Source organism: Carlito syrichta, unplaced genomic scaffold, assembly GCF_000164805.1.
Source record: "Carlito syrichta isolate Samal-C Ts95f unplaced genomic scaffold, Tarsius_syrichta-2.0.1 Scaffold301997, whole genome shotgun sequence".
Taxonomy (NCBI): domain Eukaryota; kingdom Metazoa; phylum Chordata; class Mammalia; order Primates; family Tarsiidae; genus Carlito; species Carlito syrichta.
This window is the reverse complement of record NW_007246093.1, coordinates 398,530-417,926: the sequence shown is the minus strand read 5'-3', so window position 1 is coordinate 417,926 and position 19,397 is coordinate 398,530. Positions and strand designations below refer to the sequence as shown.

Here is a 19,397-nt window from a genome sequence, read left to right as displayed (position 1 = left end):
TATACTCTGAAATATGGAGTATTAATGACCTTTAAGAAAGTGCCAACACATGTTGGGAGGTGGCTACTTGCTTTGCTTGCCATAAAAAAGGGGTGTTAATAGGCTCCAAAGGGGGTCCTCAGTTAGGAAAACAGTACTTCAAGCCTTTATTAACTGACTGCTATCTTGTAGGGGGATCCAAAGTGGTAAGCCCTCAATTTGAAGAAAGGCTACATTCAAGAACAAGAAAGAGAAGGCACTAATGGGGTCCTTTTACAATTTGAATTAGATGTGTGACCTTGTAAAACCTGATTAACTATTGTGTTTTCATCTCCCCCTGTTGACAATTGGTTTGTTAAGTGGCTTCTCTTAATAGCAAAATGAGTGTCACAGAGAGGGTGCTGCTGGAAGCCAGGCTTTGCAGTTTCCAGTATGTGGCAGATTCTTTCCAGCTGATTTTAGTTTATGGATGAAATTATTTGAAAATAGAAACCAAAAACAAAGGCATTTTTTGATTCTTACAATAGCCCAGTCTCTGTCATTCCCTTCAACTATTACCCAAGAGTTTGGGGAGCATTTTGATGACAAGGATAATAAGATATTGGATCTTTTTTTCTGTCTCTCAGAATAGTATTGCAGATAATGTCTGGCTTGATTAACAATTAACTCCAAATAACTGAGCTACCACATGAGCATAGCAGCAATACAGCTGAGCTGGCCCTACTCTGCACGTAACTGTTTGGGAAATGCCATATCAGATCGTCAGTAGATTCATCTAGGACTCTAACATATGCCTTCACTCATGAATAATTTGTAGGAAAAAAATATGCCTATACCTTCCACTCATTCACATCACCCCTTCCCCCCAGCTTTACCTACTGATACACTTAATCTTGAACATGTTTACTTGGAAGTTATTTCACAACCTAATTCCAGCTGGGACCAGCACTCAAAGCACCAAAATACCCTGGGAAAAGCAAATCTCCTGCTATGTCTGGTTGAGACTGGAAGTAGTAGCGTTAGACACCCTGCCAGAGAGTTTGTTCTTGTGACATTTATAACTCAACTTTGTAAGGCCAAGAATCCAGAAGAGTTCTGGACCCAATTATGCAAAGGGAACTTGATACTCACCCAATTGTCCCTTGGGTAAATATTGACAAGTTTGAGTTGCATGAGCAAGTGGCACCTCTCCCAGGTGCAGAAGTCCACACACAGGTGAAGTGAGGATAAAATGGACATCAAGGCAGCCCTACCAGGGAAAAGGAGTCGCAGAGGTCCTCATGAAAGTCAGAATGGAGGGACAGGTTGTGCTACCTAAGTTGACTTGGTGATGAGAGCGGGGAAGGATGACACTCTGTCATGTCGTTCTGTTTGCGCATATAGCTCGCTTATTTCACTTGGGTACTGATTTGGGGAAGGAGTAGGTGAAAGGAGGCAGCACAATCTGGATGACTAAAGCAGATTACTCAGCATCTCTGAACCTCAGTTTTCTGAAAAGTCAAATAAAGTGTATGTAAGGCAAACATAAAATAAAGTATATAAAGTACCTATCACAATGTCTGGCACATAGTGTCAGTTCAGTAAGTAGCTATGGTTTCAACAGCAATAATATTACCATGGTAAACAGAAGAGATAGCCCCAACAGATATCCAAGTGCTAACTCCTAGAATCTGTGAATGTCAGTTTAAGTAAAGGACTTTGAAGATGTGATGAATTTAAGGGTCTGGAGATGGGGAGATTATCCTGGATTAGTCACATGGGCCTAAATGCAACCACAGAAAGCATTTGAGAAGGACTGAAGGGGAAATGTGATACAGACAGAAGAGAAGAAGGCAATGAGATGATAGAAACAGAGACTGGAGTGAGGCAACAACAGCTCAAGGGGTGACAGCAGCCACCAAAAGATGGAAGAGGCAAGGAACAAATTCTCCCTAGAGCCTCCTGAGGGAGCACAGCCCTGCTGATACCTTGATTTTTGACTGAGTGATACTGATTTCAGACTTCTGGTTTCCAAAACTGTGAGAGAATAAATTTCTGTCCTTTTAGGCCTCAAAGTTCATGGTAATTTGTTGAAGTAGCCAAAGGAAAAAAAACTGTCCTATAATATTTGCAATGTTCTTAACAGTGAGACCACCCAAGTAAGAGAAGGTAAGAGATATGTGAAATAGTTCCTCAACCAGGTACCTATGAGTTCTCTCCAAAGAGTGATTGGATGAATTCTTGTTCAATGGCCCCTGCCCACAATTATCAGCTCCAAGGTCTGATATAGTTGACTATTCTAACTCCTTTGAATATTTTAAGTGTCAAAAGTTACTTAATGATTTGCAAAAAACTCAGAGAAGAATCTTAAGACTTATCTGGTTAGTATTTAAGTTTTAGATACTAAAATATGTATCCATCAAACATCTGCCAGTGATACTAAATACTGCATATGAAAAGCAAAAACAGACCAAGTATCTGTATCAAGAAAGACTCAATCCAGTTAGAAAACACTACTTAAACACTAGAAAATACATAAATGCTTGGCTATTGAGGCAGAGATTACAAGTTATTCCCCAATATTTACTGTTTGTTTTTATTTGGCATTATAATTCAGCTGAACCCGTGGCTGTCCACATTTTAAAAAATTATATTTCTCATTCCCTTGCAGCTTGATGACTAGAATAATAAATTATGGTCAGTAATCTGTGAGTAGGAGCGATATGTTCAACCTCCACTTCAGGCCCAAAAGAGAAGGGGGAATACGATACCCTTCTTCCCTTTTCTTTGCCCTCGAACTTTAATGTGAGCATATTGCTGAGTGACCTTAGCAAAGTAGGCAAAGGTAACAACCATATAATAGTTTGTTTGGTTTTTTTGTCTAGCTGTCTCATGCTTTGGAACTACCATAGCATCTCTGGACTATTTACATTCAGATTTACATAAAGGTGGAGGAGAATACAAACAATTGTATTTTGTTTAAAACATTAGTATCTGATCTTTTTACAGTGACCAAATCTAGAACCAAACTAATGGAGCAATCAACTCTCGATGATTCAAATCAATGTCTGTACATACAGATGTATAGCAAGAAAGGAACGGGCCTTCCTGTGAATTGATAACCAACTGGAAACTGCTTAAATTACAACTACAATGCTGCGCTGTGTGATTGCCTGGACCAGATTGGTTAGAGGATGGGGAAGATGGTTGCAGCAGTAAGAAAGTGCTAGGCAGTCCTAAGAATGGAACCCTGAACATGCAAAGTAATGGCAAATAAATGATTTCTGCTTTACCTCCTGTTCCCAAAGAACATTGGTAAAATAATGAGAATGGCGCCCTACAGTGTACACAGGACTTGAGGTCAAGAAACTTGGACTCTGGTTCTTTTACATACTGGTGTTGTGACCTTAAACAACTTGAGTAGATGCTTTGAGTTTCAATGACTTTATCTATAAAATGGGCACAGTATTATCTGTGCTACTCAGCACATATGAATTAAAAAAATAAAATAACAGCAATGATCCTGCAGAGCAAATGATAAAACAATATGTAAGCTATTACTAATGCAGATCTCAAATTAGAAATTATTTTCCCCTTAGATATGTTTTTTGTTTGACCTGGCAGAGTTTTAGCATTTTTAATTTGTTGCCAACATTTGGAACAAGACAATTTACATGAAAGTACAGACTCACTTAGATATCTTGAGAAATCTAAGAGTTAGACAGTATTGAGACCTCATCTTTGCTGTACAACAGTCAATCCATAATGAGTATTTATTTCTTTATTCATTCAATCAATATGTGTTTATGATGAACTATATGAAAGGCACTGTTCTGGATGCTGAGAAGACACAGAGTGAAAAACAGTCAAGGCCACTGCCTTTCTTGAGCTTACGTTCTGGGACGATTCATCATCTGCCATCACCCCAGACCACTCTACTAACTCGTGCTCCCTGTGTGGCTTCTGCAGGCTCTAGAGTTTATGGCTCTAGGCTGCTTCCAGGGAAATGCTTTCCGGAATGAGCAGAAATAGAGAGATGGCAAAATTGTGTGCTTGGTTTAGAGTCTCAATACCTGGTGGAATAGGATAGGTGAACAACGTAAAGAGAAAAATAAAGAAATTTCAGTTTGCACTAAAATGCTATGGTCTCAACTATTTCACCCTCAGAATTAGACAAGACATACGACTTTTTTACTCATTCATCCATTGTCAATAAGCATTCACTAGATACTGAGTCTGTACCAAACAAACACTGTACCAAGAGGTAGAATATAAAGGAACTAATAGGATACTGCATATGTAGACACCACACAATCAGACTTGCAGCATTTCCATCAAAGGAGACTTCCTACATAATCACCGACATGCCCCCAGGAATAAAAATCTAAGTCCTTTTTCCCAGCAGTGACAGTATCTAACTGTTGTCCTATGTCTTTTTTTTTTTTTCCCCTATGTCTTCTTAGTGCTTTATACGGACTGAGTGGTTTTATTCTGAGGACAACCCAATGCAGTAAGCATTATTTTTATTCCCATTTACAGATGTCACCTAGAAATACACTGTTAAATCCCAGGTCCATTTTTTACATTTGTAAGAGCTAGCATTTCTTCTCTCGGTTACTTGTCTTGAGTGTATGTCAGTTTGTTGCTTCTGGGTTGCTTAAATTTCATAGCTTTTACGAGCAAAACTTGGTGAAAGTAATTTTAATTTCTTTTCCACTTATCATTCTCTGCCTTAGGGGGTTCTATTACTAAGAGCACTAAAGCTAGTTCAGTGAAACAATAACAATATCATAAGAATAGCTATTGTTTATTGCAGGTATATTATGCAAGTTCTTTCATAGATTTTTATCTTATCATCACCTTCCTACTGAGAAAAGAAGGAACCAAAGCTCAGAGAGATGTGTAATTTTCCCTACTCACACAACTGATAAGTACCAGGGTTCAAATATGAACCAAGACTTCAAACTCAGTGCTCTTTATAAGTTCTACATGACGTATCCTGAAAGGACTGTAAAGGCAAAGTGTCGTTTAAAAAAAGAATTGTAGTAAAGATCTCCAAACTCTTGGTGAACCCAAAGATTTCCAGCCAGAGGATGAGGCCTGGACCCAGAGTGGAGGTGGGCTTGAGCAGAGAAGACTTGGGGAGAAAATGAGTCTTCTGGGTGGTGCCATACTACTTGTAACAATCACAGAAATCCCCAACAGGGGCATGTCAACATGTACCAGCTGGTGGTCTGCCTGACATAGCTTCAAGGTCTACCAGTAGATACTGATGTACTCAAACTAAAGATGAGAATTTTAAAATGCCTTTGGTTTTAAGGTTGGTTTATCTCATGTGGTCATTTTCACCTAATTAAATCATATTCAGTTCAAAATTACATAGAAACAACTAAAAAGACCTTAGGGGAAACAGGTTCTTCTGGATGAAAAATCAAATTTAGTCACCAATAAATTCAATTCAATGAAAAATGAAAACCAGAAATGAGACTTCCTGGTTACACTGCATGTATGCTAATATGCCATGCATATCTGATGCATTAGTACAAAATGTTCAGTGTATTTCAGATGCAAAACCATGTCTTAGAAATAAAGAAACAGAACCACACAATGAATGGCAAACGGTCACTATTACTCTATGAATCTGAGTTTTAAAGCCTGGATCTATGTGGGAGATCAAATAGTGCATATAATGTTAGGAAAACAAAGTCGTTGATTTATGGATGCCCTTCATTTAGAGAAGTCCAGCTATTGCAGTATGTGTCTCGTTTGTCACAGTCCCTGAAAAGAGAGAAGACGGAAATGAAAAGAGAGTGAAAGAAAGAATCTGAAGAGAGACCGGGAAAGGGAGCAGTACATAGGGATATTTTCGCTTCCAGCCATGGGCAAGTGTCACACTTTCTCCTAGTAACCTTGACCTGCTTTTCCTGGCTCAGCAGTAGCAGCTGTGTCACATCGGCTTAGCATCTGCTTATCAATCTAGCTGTGCAAACCTGACTCCGGCTTCTAGTGTCCTTAGCACTCAGGATACCACAGTGTCCGTGTTGACTGAGCAGACTGCAGAACATAGGAAACAATCAGTTCTTAGGGAGAGGAGGGCAGGAGAAGGGGTGGAGAGATGACCAGAACATGGTCTCCTTATTGTCCAATGATCACAAGTAGAATGAATATTTGTTGAGCAGGACATAGGGCACATTGTTCTAAAGTTGAAGAATTAATGGGTTGTTGAATCATAAAAAGAAAAATATGATTCCACTGCAAACTTCATTAAATATGTAATGGTCTGTCAGCCTCTGAGGCACTGCTGCACTGATGCTTTGTCATGTTATTCATATCTTCTCAGTCCAAAACTGGAACACCAGGGGTAGTATGAGACAACGAAGCAGAGTTGTACTGGATGAGAATGTGGCTGTCTTGTCGGGCTTTCAGGGTTAAAATTCTGACTCCAGCATTGACCAGCCATGTGGCCTTAGACAAACTACTTAAGCTCAGTCGTTCCTTGATCCTTGTGAGGATTAAATGGGGTAATTAATAGAAAGGTATAGAGCTTGGTTTCTGGTATGTACCCAATAAGCATGTAATCAGAGAAATATGAATATAGACACATAATAATATTAAAAGCTAAAGGTAAAATAATATTAAAGGCTAAGATAAACCAGCCTGCTGAAATTAGGTGTGTCCCAAAAATGTGAACTGTATGGTATAAATAGTGTGCACTTGACCATGATAAGGCTCAGTAAGTGATAGCTCCTGGTCAGAGAATTTCTTATGATCTGGGCCCTTCTAAATAGCCTAAGCTGAAGTTTCCTCCACTAGTCATTGAGTCAACAAAAATATATGAAGTTTGGCTTGATCTGTTCTTAGAGCTTAGGAATGACTCTAGACACTGGACCTAACAGTGAACAAGAGTGATAAAGAGATTACATTCTAGAGATTACATTCTAGAAGGGGAAACAAATACATACATACACACACACGGGCGCGCGCGCACACACACACACACACACACACACACACACACACACACACAGAGATGTCAGGGAGTGATGACTGCTGAGGAGAAATGGAGCAGGAAAGGGGATAGTAAGAGAAAGTAAAAACTGTGGATTCTAGTTAGCATAGTTGAGTGTCTCTGAGAAGGCGACACTCGAGCAGAGAAAGTGAAGGAGAGAGTGAATAACGCAAATATCTTGGGATATTTCCAGGCAGAGGGATCAGCATTAACAAAGATTGAAGTCAAGTGTGTATGACAACCCAAGGAAAAACAGGTCACTGCAGCTGGAGCAGGGTGATTGACAGAGAGAAACGGTAAAATACAATCAGACAAATAGCCAGTGGCCCATCATGTGGATCATCAAACACCATCATAAGGAATTTGGAATACCTAAAAGATATTGAGAACTCATTAGAAAGTTTTGAGTAGAGGAATGGCATGATGTGACATATATTACAAGAACTTATCTGGCAGCTGCCTAGAAAATAGATTATAGCAAGTAAGAATAATGTCAGGGAAACCAGGTAGGAGTCTTCTGTAACAGTCTCCTGACCAGATGAGAGATGAGTGACTTTCAAAGGGTGGCAATGGTGAGAAGTGGTCAGATTTGGATTATATCTTGAAAGTGGCACAGACATGACAAGCTAATGGTTTGAATAATGGTGTAAAATAAAGATAAGAGTCCATGTTGACTCCAAGACTTTCAGCAAAAACCTGCTATGTGAATGATATTGTCCCACTGAGAAAATTTGGGAAGAAGTTGGTTTGGGATTAGAGAGAAATCAAAAGTTTGGACAAACTAAGTTTCAGATACCTATTAAATATCCTCGTGGATGTCAAACAAGTATGAGAAATGAAACTGGAGTTTAGGGGAGAAGTCAGATCAAGAGATATCTATTTAGGAGTCATTAGCATATAGGTGGTATTTAGAGTAGAACTGAATGAGATTATCAAGAAAATGAGAGTAGCTGGAGAAGACATCCTAGCATTTAGGGGTGGGTAAGACAGGGTCCAACAAAGACTGGAAAGATAGGACAGAAAGGGCAGAAGACAGAGGTTGAAGCTAGGCATCCTGAGGCCCAAACCTTAACCACAGCTGTACCACAGGCTGGCAGGAAGTCTCATTATTTTCACTCCATAACCTATAATATGGGAAGCGTCATCTATGCCTGCCACAACCTTACCATTGTTGGGAGGCACCAAACTTTCCATTGGAGAGAAGCCCCCAAGGAAATATTGCAGCACTGCTAGCAAGCAAGGAGGCAAAAGATGTAAACCCAAGACATACCACACCCCACTGGGAAGACGAAAGGGCAGTAACAGGGCTGGGAGTGATATTGTGCTCATTCCAAAATGTGGCACAGTTTATGTCTCCATCCCTGTCCTCAAATCCTTCTTCTACCCATCTGTTAAGCAGTGTCAAGTCTGAGTTACAAATGAATACTCACAGAAGATAAGTAAAATGAGTCAGAGCAACATCAAAGAAACAATATATGGGGAGATTAAGAGTGTAAAGGAAATAGCAGGTTTTACTTATGTATGTATTTCTTTATTTAGTAGAGATGGGATCCCACTATACTGCCCAAGCTGGACTCGAACTCCTGGACTCAAGCAATTTCCCAATTTCCATCTCCTAAGTAGTTAGGACTTCAAGTGTGAATCACTGCCAGTGGCATTTTAGATATTCTCAACTAGTCTCTTTACTGGTTAGGAATTGAAGAAGAAAGAAAAGAAAAAGGGTACATAGTCTTGGATACTTGCCATTTCCATGAAGAGAGGAAAACATGCAGGGCCCTTTGAGGAAAGATCAATGCTCAGGATCCTGGTAGGTAGCAGATGAATCCCTGATTAGTAATTCAACTGAGATTGATTCAAAGGGTTGGTCTGCAGGCATTCAAGCCTGGGAAGGAAGAAGTTTGATGTATGTTCCAAATTGGCAGTGAAAGATTAATTTATTTTGGAGATTGTGTCTGATCAAAGAAAAGAGATGAGATGGTTGAAAAAAATAAACGATGATACCACCCAGAGTTCTAGCTTTCTTTAGGAAGCTTTCGGAATAAAATAATGAGCAGAAGAGAGGTTATATCCTGGTTTAAATATATTCCTATATATGAGCCATGCCAGTAAAAAGCAACTATCAGTTAGTTATTGTCTTTTCCCTTTGAATTTTTAAATTTAATAACAGACAGAGTTTTATAGACTAACAAAGATATAAATGTGGATCAACAAATCCCTTGAAATGCTATGAATACATTTAAATGATATTTTACAGATTTGGGAGGAGAGAGGTATCTTAAAAATACATTAAAAGTACAAAATGATATAATAAATATGATTATTGTTAGCATTTGACTTAATTCCTTCTTTTAAGCAATTACATATCAGTTTCTTTTTTAATTTTAATTTTAAAAATCTTGGGTACAATTCAGGGTTAGGTGTACAAATGTTCATTATGCAGGTACCCTTGTTACATATCAACTTCAAGGTCATTTTGTCTCAGTGCCTGACACTAATTCTCTAGTAGCAATCAGTGTTGTTCCGTTTTTGTTTTAAACTAATATGAACATTGTCACACTGCATTTACCATTGCATTTTTAGTGAAACATTATTTTTGAGATATATATCTGTTGATAATACAGAAAAACGATTAGATATATTGAATTACTTCTCAGTTATTCATGTACTCTTACACTGTCTCACATGATCCTTCCAAGCGAGTTGGGCATGTTATAATAATCTTCACTTTACAGATGAGCATACTTTTGGTTCCCTGGTCAATACTCCTTCACTATACCAACTATTCTCAGACTTGTATAATTAGCAGTAAAAAAAAAAAATACCTTTCTTGGTTTTTCAAATATAAACTGTATACAATATATAGGAGGAATTTACACTGAAGCCGGAGGCAGAGGTCATGGGCCCTGTGCTCGACTTCCTTTACATGTTGAAGTGACTCTCAAAGAAGCTTCCTGGACCTCTAGGCCTCTGTGGCACCTGTTCTGGGAGCCAGTGTATGAAACCAGCTGACTTTCTGAAAGCAATATTGAGTCAGGCAAGAGTTTAGAATACAGAGACCAAAATGTCCATAGGAACTTTGTCAAAGAAAGAACTGAACACAATTTTTTTATGCTACCTATACAGGGTGGAGTCATGGTAAAAGAAGGCTGACAACGCTGGAAGGGTGTCATGAACCAGAGTGAATGCTGTTTAAAAGTCTCCTAGGTTTAGAGTTTGGCCAAAGTAGGCTTCAAGAACATCGGAATCCCACATTGTAAGGAAAATATAAATGCCAGAGATGAACAACAAGAGCAGTGAGCAGACATCAAGGAAAGGATGGTTCTTGTGGAGCAAAAAAGGGAGAGAACAAACTCTTCAAAAGAAGCTGTTCATTTTTTTAAAAAGGAAAAACCATCCAGAGAGATTAATAGACAAAATAAAAACAGATTCCATGTTTGTGGACCCAAAATTTTAGAGGAGGGGAAAAACTAAGGAAGATTTTGTTTTGGTTTGCTTTATGTAAAATGACAAGAGTCTGAGCAGAACAAAGTCCCCAACACTAAATACATTTTCAAAAGTATAGGGATAGTACAAGGGACAGGATAGATAATAAAAGGAGCATCAAGCACAAGAAGCATGCAAGACAGTATATGGAATTGTAAAATGAAAATTATTTAATTTAATTTAATTTGAGGTCAAAAAATAAGATTATAGATCAAAAGTTATACATTGCATACAAATATATATGGTAAACGTCTTGCAGACAGGAAGGATAATGTTGAAAGTTGGTGTCAAGTAAATCTTAGAGTTATAAGATCCAGGATGAGAAGAATTTTTTAAAGTAAGAAAGATAATTTTATAAGTGTATGAGAAAATATAGATCAAAAATTCTTTTTAGACATAAGGTAATATCTGGCCTACACAATAAGGAAAATGATACTAAATGTTCACCCAGTTCCTGTTCTGCTGCTAGTCCTAAAGTTGCTATTTTTTAAAGAAAGAAACTATTTATTAAAGAGAACTGAACACATACTACACTATAAAAAGAATTACATACTGTATACTATGATTAAATGTAACTCTGCTCAACACTTCTTGTGAATAAAATACAATTGTACATTCAAATTCCTCCTCAAGAAAGTATTTATAAGACATTGTTGCCAAGGGATATTAAAATATGACTTTGTCTTGTTTCTTTTTGTTTCATACAAGACTCATTAATTCCAGGTATCAATGTTGATATGCTAAAAGTAATGAGCTCTGTAATTTTTCAGTTACCCAGATTTTCTGCTTTAGCTACATATGTTTATCTGTTGAGTTTCTACTGTCCTATTTCTGTTTATATAATTCTACATATTATTTTAAAAGTTGACATTATATATTAAGTATAGAAGTCATGTAATTTCAAATTTCCTTTTTAGTATCTTCTATACCAGACCAGCTTAGTTAGAGAGAGATTACTGACTTTTATCACTTAGGATAGGAAAAATCATATCTTCAAAATTGAGTACAGACTATTCAAATGCCTTTCCTCTATAGTTATTTCTTATTGCTTACGCTAAATGCCACTATTGCAAAGAACTTTGTTACTCCAGGTATGAGTTTAGTTCAGCAAAGTAAACTGTGTTACTAAGCAACTCTCTTTATGATCATTTTCTGGTGCATTTCACCAAAAGTCTGAAGAAATAATGTACCAAAAAGGAAAAAAATGGAAGTGGGCCAGTTATAAGAGATAAGATTTATGTGTAAGAAATGTTAAATTTGTATAACACAGGATAAAAACAGCATCTTTGGTAATCATGCAATAGTAATAACTGACATTAATTTCTTAAGAGCCCTGAAATAAAGAATAGATAAAAAAGTGATAAATCTAGTCACCCTATCATCAAATATGAATAAGTGTGTATCTACAATGAAAAGTCATATAATTATACTTTAAATGAAAAATATGTGATTTAGTTTGCCATCTTGTAATAAAATGTTCATACAAGTTTTTTTTTAAAAGAGGAAAAAATGAAATCCTATTAGAACAAGAAAAAAATTCAAACTATAATAAGAAGAATAATCAAGGAGATATAAGGTTAACTCTCAAGATGTCAGAGAATTAGTGATACGTTAAAATATTATCTAAAGAAAATGTTCGTTGGAAGGAGATAAAGAGAAGGCTATACTAACAAGACAGACTTTTCCAGCTACAAAGTGTTTAATGAAGTAAAGTACATGAGTGGAAGCTCCACTTTCTCTTTCTAGTCTCCATCATTGTAAATCAAGGTGAAAAGGAGAACCCATGAGGGAACTTCGCATCAGCAAGCTCTGCTTCAACATCCGTGTGGGCAAGAGTGGAGACAGACTGACCCGGGCAGCTAAGGTTTTAGAGCAGCTCACAGGCCAGACTCCTGTGTTTCCCAAAGCTAGATACACTGTCAGATCCTTTGGCATCAGGAGAAATGAAAAGATTGCCATTCACGGCACAGTTCAAGAGACCAAGGCAGAAGAAAGAACTGAAGGTCCAGGAGTATGAACTAAGAAAAATAACTTCTCAGATGCTGGAAACTTTGGTTTTGGGATCCAGGAACACATCAATCTGGGTATCAAATATGACCCAAGCATTGGTATCTACAGCCTAGGCTTCCATGTGGTGCTGTGTAGGCCAGGTTTCAGCATCGCTGACAAGAAGTGCAGAACAGGCTGCACTGGGGCCAAATACAAGAATCAACAAAGAGGGAGCCATGTACTGGTTCCAGCGGAAGTATGATGAGATCATTATTCCTGGCAAATAAATTCCTGTTTCTATCCAAAAGTTCAATATAAAGTTTTCAGTGAAATGTAAAATAAATAAATAAAGTAGATGGGGAAAGTAAGCAAATAAAATAAAACATAAATAGAAGCGAAATTGAGAAAAATGTATGTGAAGACAAAGTGAAAAAGGTAGAAAAGAGAAAGTAAATTATGAGGACCTTTTATAGGAAAAAAAAGTATAGACAGTAGTAAAACAAAAATACTATTAAAGGTGGATCAAAAATAAAAACTATAGAGATTAAGGTATTCCTTATAAAACTATCTCAAGAACTAAAGAGAATTATAGTTCAAGAAAATATAAAGTAATTAATGACAAGAAACTTACTGAACAGTGAAGAATAAAATTGCTTAATAGTAGATCTTCTAGCTCAGGGAATAATTATAAAGCTATTAAACATATGCAAACTTAAATCAGATGACCTCATTCACCTAGACGTGTAGCTCTACAAATGGTAAGAAGGGGACTGGTATTGGAAGTTATGAGGTAAGACAATCATGACAAACAAGAAACAGAAAAAAAATGTGTTGGTTTAGGGATCAGTAAAACAGTAGTGTTTTGAGCAGTAATATCATTAGCTAGATGGCATGGTACCAGAATGATGAGTTGTGTTCATCATCTTATGTGTTAAGTGTCTTCGGAATATTCAAGTAGAAGCATCGGCTTTGTTGTATTCCCATCACCAAATCTATCAACCCAGCTATATCAGCACCCATTTACTATGACTTTCTTCCTTTTATAATGAATTATAGTTATATATTTATTCCATGTTTTTCTCTAAAACCAGCACCTTTACAAGAACTAGTTCTGTTCCCTTCTTAGCCACATTGCTCTGACAATGTCTCCTAACTCTCCTATACTATCTATTTTTCTCTCTGTATTAGATCATCCCCCTCAACAGACAAATATTCTGTAATATCTCTTGTCTTCTCCTTGTACCTCACAACCATTCAATTAATATTCATTTCTGAGAATCTCATCATTTGATTCAGTGACTTGTCCATCTGCTGAAATAAAATTTGGGAAAGTATTTCCCAACAGATCCAAGATCAGAATGGGGCAAGATCCCATTGCCAACATAACTTCATGCCAAATATGGTATCTGTGTGCTGTTTACACAGAACTTCCTGAGAACAGAACAGACCAAATCCCCCTGAGACTGAGACATTTCACAGCCAAAGGGTATCCCCTCATGAGATGACTTTGGCTTACCTCTCACACTTAAGAACCCCAAGTCTTCCAAGCCTAGTGGAACACAGCCCAGAGAGCATAAGTGACAAGCAAAGGAGCATGGTGTTCCTATGACCAAAACAAACGTGTGGTGGATGAAAGCCTCACGTTCCATTCCTCTGATCACACATCGGCAGAGCCTGTGTTCACTGTTTAGAACAGGCTTGACCATTCCCTCTGAGAAGTTGTTCATGTCAAGACATGACCCCTGCTAAAGAGTCAGTTGAATGAATCTCAAGCAACAGGGTAATTAATATTTATCTGACGGTAGTTCTGATCAGTTGTCAAATGGGAATTTTTCTTTCCTATCCCATAACCAACATGAAGAAAGGAAAGTAGTGTAGTTTAATGCGGTGCCAATCTTTAAAATCATGCGGGAAGCTTCTTTAGAATTGTGGATTCCTGGTACCCAGACTTAATCAGTCTCTGAGGGTTAGATAAACCTCAGGATATATGTATTTAACCCATGCCCTAGGTGATGCTGATAGTCACCCAAGCTTGGGGAAACCCAGTCAAATGGAAAGCATGTGAAATGTCGGCAGAGAGTGCCTTTTCTTCATCTTCCCCTCTGGAAGTGTGGCCTTTCCTCAGTCTCAATTCTCTGGCTTGTGAAATGGTGATAAGGCCAACTGCCTCCTTTCTCCCTCATCTCACTGGGCTGTTATATAGGCCAAAGAGACACTGACCTTAATTTTCTAATCTGTGGATCGGAGAAAACCAAGGCATGTCCTTCTCATATGTATATAGGACTGGGAGTATTCCTCATCTGCCTGCATACAGTGCCCATCTTGGATGCTGCCCCTTGGTCCCCATGTTTCTGGAGTGCCATAGCCTGGGGCAGAGAGAGGACGAGCATGAATGAATCTGGCAAGTTTGTGGACAAGCTGACAGCACAGTCTTGCTGGACCTGAGTACTCTTGACCCCCATCCTACCTCCTAAGTCATCCCTCCTGAGAAAATACTAATCTCCAAGTTATCAGGACTATGGTGTTGTCAGCCACCTGGAGTGTTTGAGGATATGCTTGACCTCTTCAGAAAGTATTATGAAAGAGACAGTCAGAAAAGTCCTTTTTTTCTGTCTGCATTTTTGGAGATATTACTTGGTATTCTAGAAAGCAAGATTTGATCAAATGAAAATAATAATAATAAAATTTTCCTTCAGAAAGTTTTGTGGAAGATTGGAAGATGGATGTGCTATCTTAGGATGAAAAAGACCCCCATATCGTTCAAGTTCAGTTAACAATTTAGAAAGTCCCTATGAGATTATTTAAATATTCAATGATAGTAGATGGTGGTTTTTTCACTCACCTCTTTCTATCATGGTGCCTACGCAGCCTGGGCACAGAGTAAGAACTTAGTATATACAAGTCGCCGAAGTGAATCTTAAATCTTGGCATGTCTTCTAAGGAAGAAATAAGCCACATGGACCATGTTGCTAATACCACTGTATTCTGAAACTGGAGAAGGCATTTGGAATACAAACTAGATGCCACCAGACCCTTGCATTTTCTTGTTCTCTTAGGCAAGACCCAGAGGGCCATGCTACCACCATGGATATATTCTCTAATGAAGTATTTATACTCAGAGACTTCAGTCAGCTAGGAGAATATTTATGCGGCAGTAAAAAACTTTAACAGAAAGCTGTTTGGCTCTAATAGTTTCAGGTATTTCTACACATCTCTGCTCACCATGTGTCACGTTGAATTATACTATGTCCAGAACGTGACAGCAGCAGCCCATAATGGAACTTATATAATGGAATGGCCTGAGAGAGAAAGTGGAGATGGCGGCAAGAGAATGGGGGAGGAGGGAGAAGAGAGGTAAGAGAGGGACTTTAAAGAGAAATATTTCTTTTGCATTTGGTTGTTTGATTTCCAGATTCAGAATAAAAGAAAGACAGTAAAGAGAAATATATGTGCCCTTACCTGCCTTTTCTGGGTGAGATCATTTTAACCAGGTCTGCAACACTTGAAGGTAGCACAGTGTAGTGGATCAAAGCACAGATTCTTGAGCCATACTTCCTGAATGCAAATCCCAGCTTTGTCACATACTAGCTCTATAATTCCAAAGTTACTTAACCTTTCTGTGCCTCAGTTTTCTTACCTGTAAAGTGAAGAGGACAATAGTAATACTTCATGGAAGTTAGTATGGAAATTAAATGAGTCAGTATATGGTCAGGAGTATGGCGCTGTCAGCCACCTGGAGTGGTTGGGGATATGCTCGACCTCTTCAGAAAGTATTATGAAAGAAACAGTCAGAAAAGTCTGTTTTTCTTAGAACAGTACCTGTGAGCGCTACATAAGTGAGACATTTACACGTAGGGGTGTGTGTGTACGTGTCATATATTTACATACACATTTATATACATTTATATGTATATGTGCAGTTTTAAAATCAAGCACCTATTGTATGCCTTGAATTGAATGCTGCAGCAGGAGGCACCAGTGTAGAAACTGATAGGTGTTATTTAGTACATGTTATTTAAACCATAAGTGAATATTCTTCAGAGAAAAAAATTATTCTTGAGTTTTCACATGTAATTTCCCTGATAACTTCTCTTGGAGAAAAATGGCAGGCCTATCCAACTATTATTAATAGATACTTAAGAACACTGAATGTGCTGGTCGCTATGACAGACATTTTTAAGGATTATCTAATTTCAGTCTCATAACAATTCTGAGATTGGAACTAGTATCTTCAGTCCACAATAGATATTAAAACAGGCAATAGGTTTCATAAGGAAAACTGAGACATATAGCTACTTGGAAAACTGTCTAAATAATGGTGGAGCCAGTGTTCGGATATGGCAGTGCTATCCCAGAGGTTATGCTCCGAACCACTCTGATAGTTTGCAATATTTGACCAAACACCAGAACCAGTACTCTTGACAGAAACTATTATAGGAGTCATAAGTTTAAATAAGCAGGGAACTGGTCAGAAAAAGAGCAGAACATTCAAGAAGGAAGAATCCTTTGACAATTCATAAAGGGGATCATCAGTTCCTTACACTCATATTTATATTTCTGGCTTAGGTGACAAAGAGGGCATTAAAAAGCTTTCACAGAATATAAGAGAAAAGTCTGAGTATGTCTTGCTAGAGTTCATAAACTTTGGACTTGTCATTCAGTGTGAGTTTAAGAAGTAGCCAGAAAAAAATGAAAGCAGTATTTCTGACTGTTATTATGACAGTGCTTCCAGATAGATTAAGTACTTAGCATTGCACATGATCTAAACTGAAAACAGAGCTACATTCAGAAAGCTTCCATTGCAAATCTTTCCGGGTGAATCTCTGGCTTATAGCTTGACTCCACAGCCTCCTCTGCTTACTCTTTTCTATACCCCATAGAAAGTCATCTTCATTTTTGTAAGATGATTTGCATTTCATCAGATATAAAAACTCAAATTTCAGGTTTCAAAGCGCAGTTCTCAAAGGAACTCTCCCCTTTCATCCAATTGCCCCAGAAACATTACCGCCTTGATTCCTGAAGCAATTATTTTTTTTTCCTTTTGTGGCCCTGAACAAAGGCAGGGGCTGCTTAGATAGTAACATAAGGGCATTTAGGAAAACAACTCTACTAACTAGAAAACATCTTGTTTAGTACTTAACGCTACATGATGAAGACAAACTTCATCCTGGAGTTTGCTGGGTCTACTTTCTCCCACCATTTCCATCTGTTATTTGTCTGTGATACTGACAGCTACTCAGATGGCTAAGTGCTCATCCAGGGCTCCTAGATTAGGGTCCGTCTGCTAACCCATGAGTTTTGATCAGTCACTCACAGACTCCATTTCTTTGATGCCTGCAAAAGAAAAAAGTTTCATAGGTTGGACATAGTTAACAAAGCAAAGCTTTCCTTTTCCAAGAAAAGTGAAAAAAATAACCCTATCTTCCCTCTTCATTTGGTATCTGAGGGGTCATGTTAGCTAGCCTTATCACCCTCCCAAAAGGATTGTATCTGAATTAAATGTTTTTTACAATATTTATATGTTTATAGATCTATGGGCTTATATATAGATCATTAACACACATAGAATTTAAACACTATTCATCTAAATATTCATTGAGGCTATATTTAGATGGTGGGATTATAAGTGATTTTCCCTCATTTTACATAATAATATTCTAGATCTTCTATAATAGTTATATATATATATACATATACATATATAATGAAATAACTTAAAGACATTTAAAACTATAAACTAAATACCTAGTCTTTCCCATATTTCTAAGAAAGATACAAAAATGAGCAGAAAATCAGAACATTTCCCCATGTCAATCCACGACCTGGATAAATTAGAAAGTCTGGTCAGCATTTTGAAATCAGTCATTTCCTGTTGCTTTCCTATGAGTTCGCCAAAACTAGACTACTATTGACAGGCTTTCTCACACGTGTAATCTCAGCACTTTGGGAGGCAGAGGAGAGAGGATTGCCTGAGCCCAAGGGTTCAAGATCGGCCTGGGAAACTTGGCAAACCCTTGTCTCTACATTAAATCAATAAAAATTAGCTAGGAGTGGTGGCAAACACCTATAGTTACGGCTACTTGGAAAGCTAAGGCAGAAGGAACACCTGAGCACAGTTGGTCAAGGCTGCGGTGGCCACGAGCATACCACTGCACTCCAGCCTGGGTGACAGAGTAAAACTCCAACTCAAAAAAAAAAAAAAAAAAAAAAAGGACTGAAAGGGTAGCTATGAGATACAAGCATTTCATCTTCAATTCCTGTTCTGAGACAAGAAAAGGGAGGAACAGTGAATGCTGAGAAACAACTGCAATACTTTAAGTTCCTTTGTCACGAAGTCAAGCAGCAATGTCAATGAGTGACCTCCAATCTGCGATTATGCCAGAATCTTTTGGGTGACTAGGAGACCTGTAATCTGAATGAAGACCACCAGCACATGCAGTTGATCACTGTAAATCTTGAAGGAAGGTGGAAAACCATTGTCATGCAAGCCATCCAGTGGCGAACACAGCTACAAAAAAAAAATGGGAAAAGAATCAGACTTTGCATGTGATTGATCCTGGCTTGATGGACCTAAATGGGATGAGTGAGGATGCCTTGGAGAGGGATGAGACAGACAGAAGTAACAAGTTAACTAATTTGAATGAAGACTCAAATGACCTTGATCGAGAACCCTAACCTCTCATGCCTTCCTTGAAGCTTGAAGAGATAAGTAGTGAGGACCCTGGTTATGAAGAAGAAGCAGGTAAGCCTGGCTGCAACTCAGGGATGGCCTCATCTTCCCGCCCTGGGCTGGTCTCTGGTCCCATCATGATGTCATTGCCATTTGTTCCATTGACTTTTCCCAAGATGAATCTTCCTTTCAAGTGCAGTTTCTCCACATGAGCCTTGTGATTTGGATGTTTGCACTGGTTCTCTTTAGGTGATCATCTTTGAAGTTCAGCAAAGCTGCTTGTTCTCC

General features: G+C 38.1%; 1 pseudogene; it reads left to right on the top strand.

Annotated features, from left to right (window-relative positions):
• Positions 1-1,210: 1,210 nt before the first annotated feature.
• On the top strand, positions 1,211-12,726 carry LOC103258173 (annotated as a pseudogene).
• Positions 12,727-19,397: the final 6,671 nt, after the last annotated feature.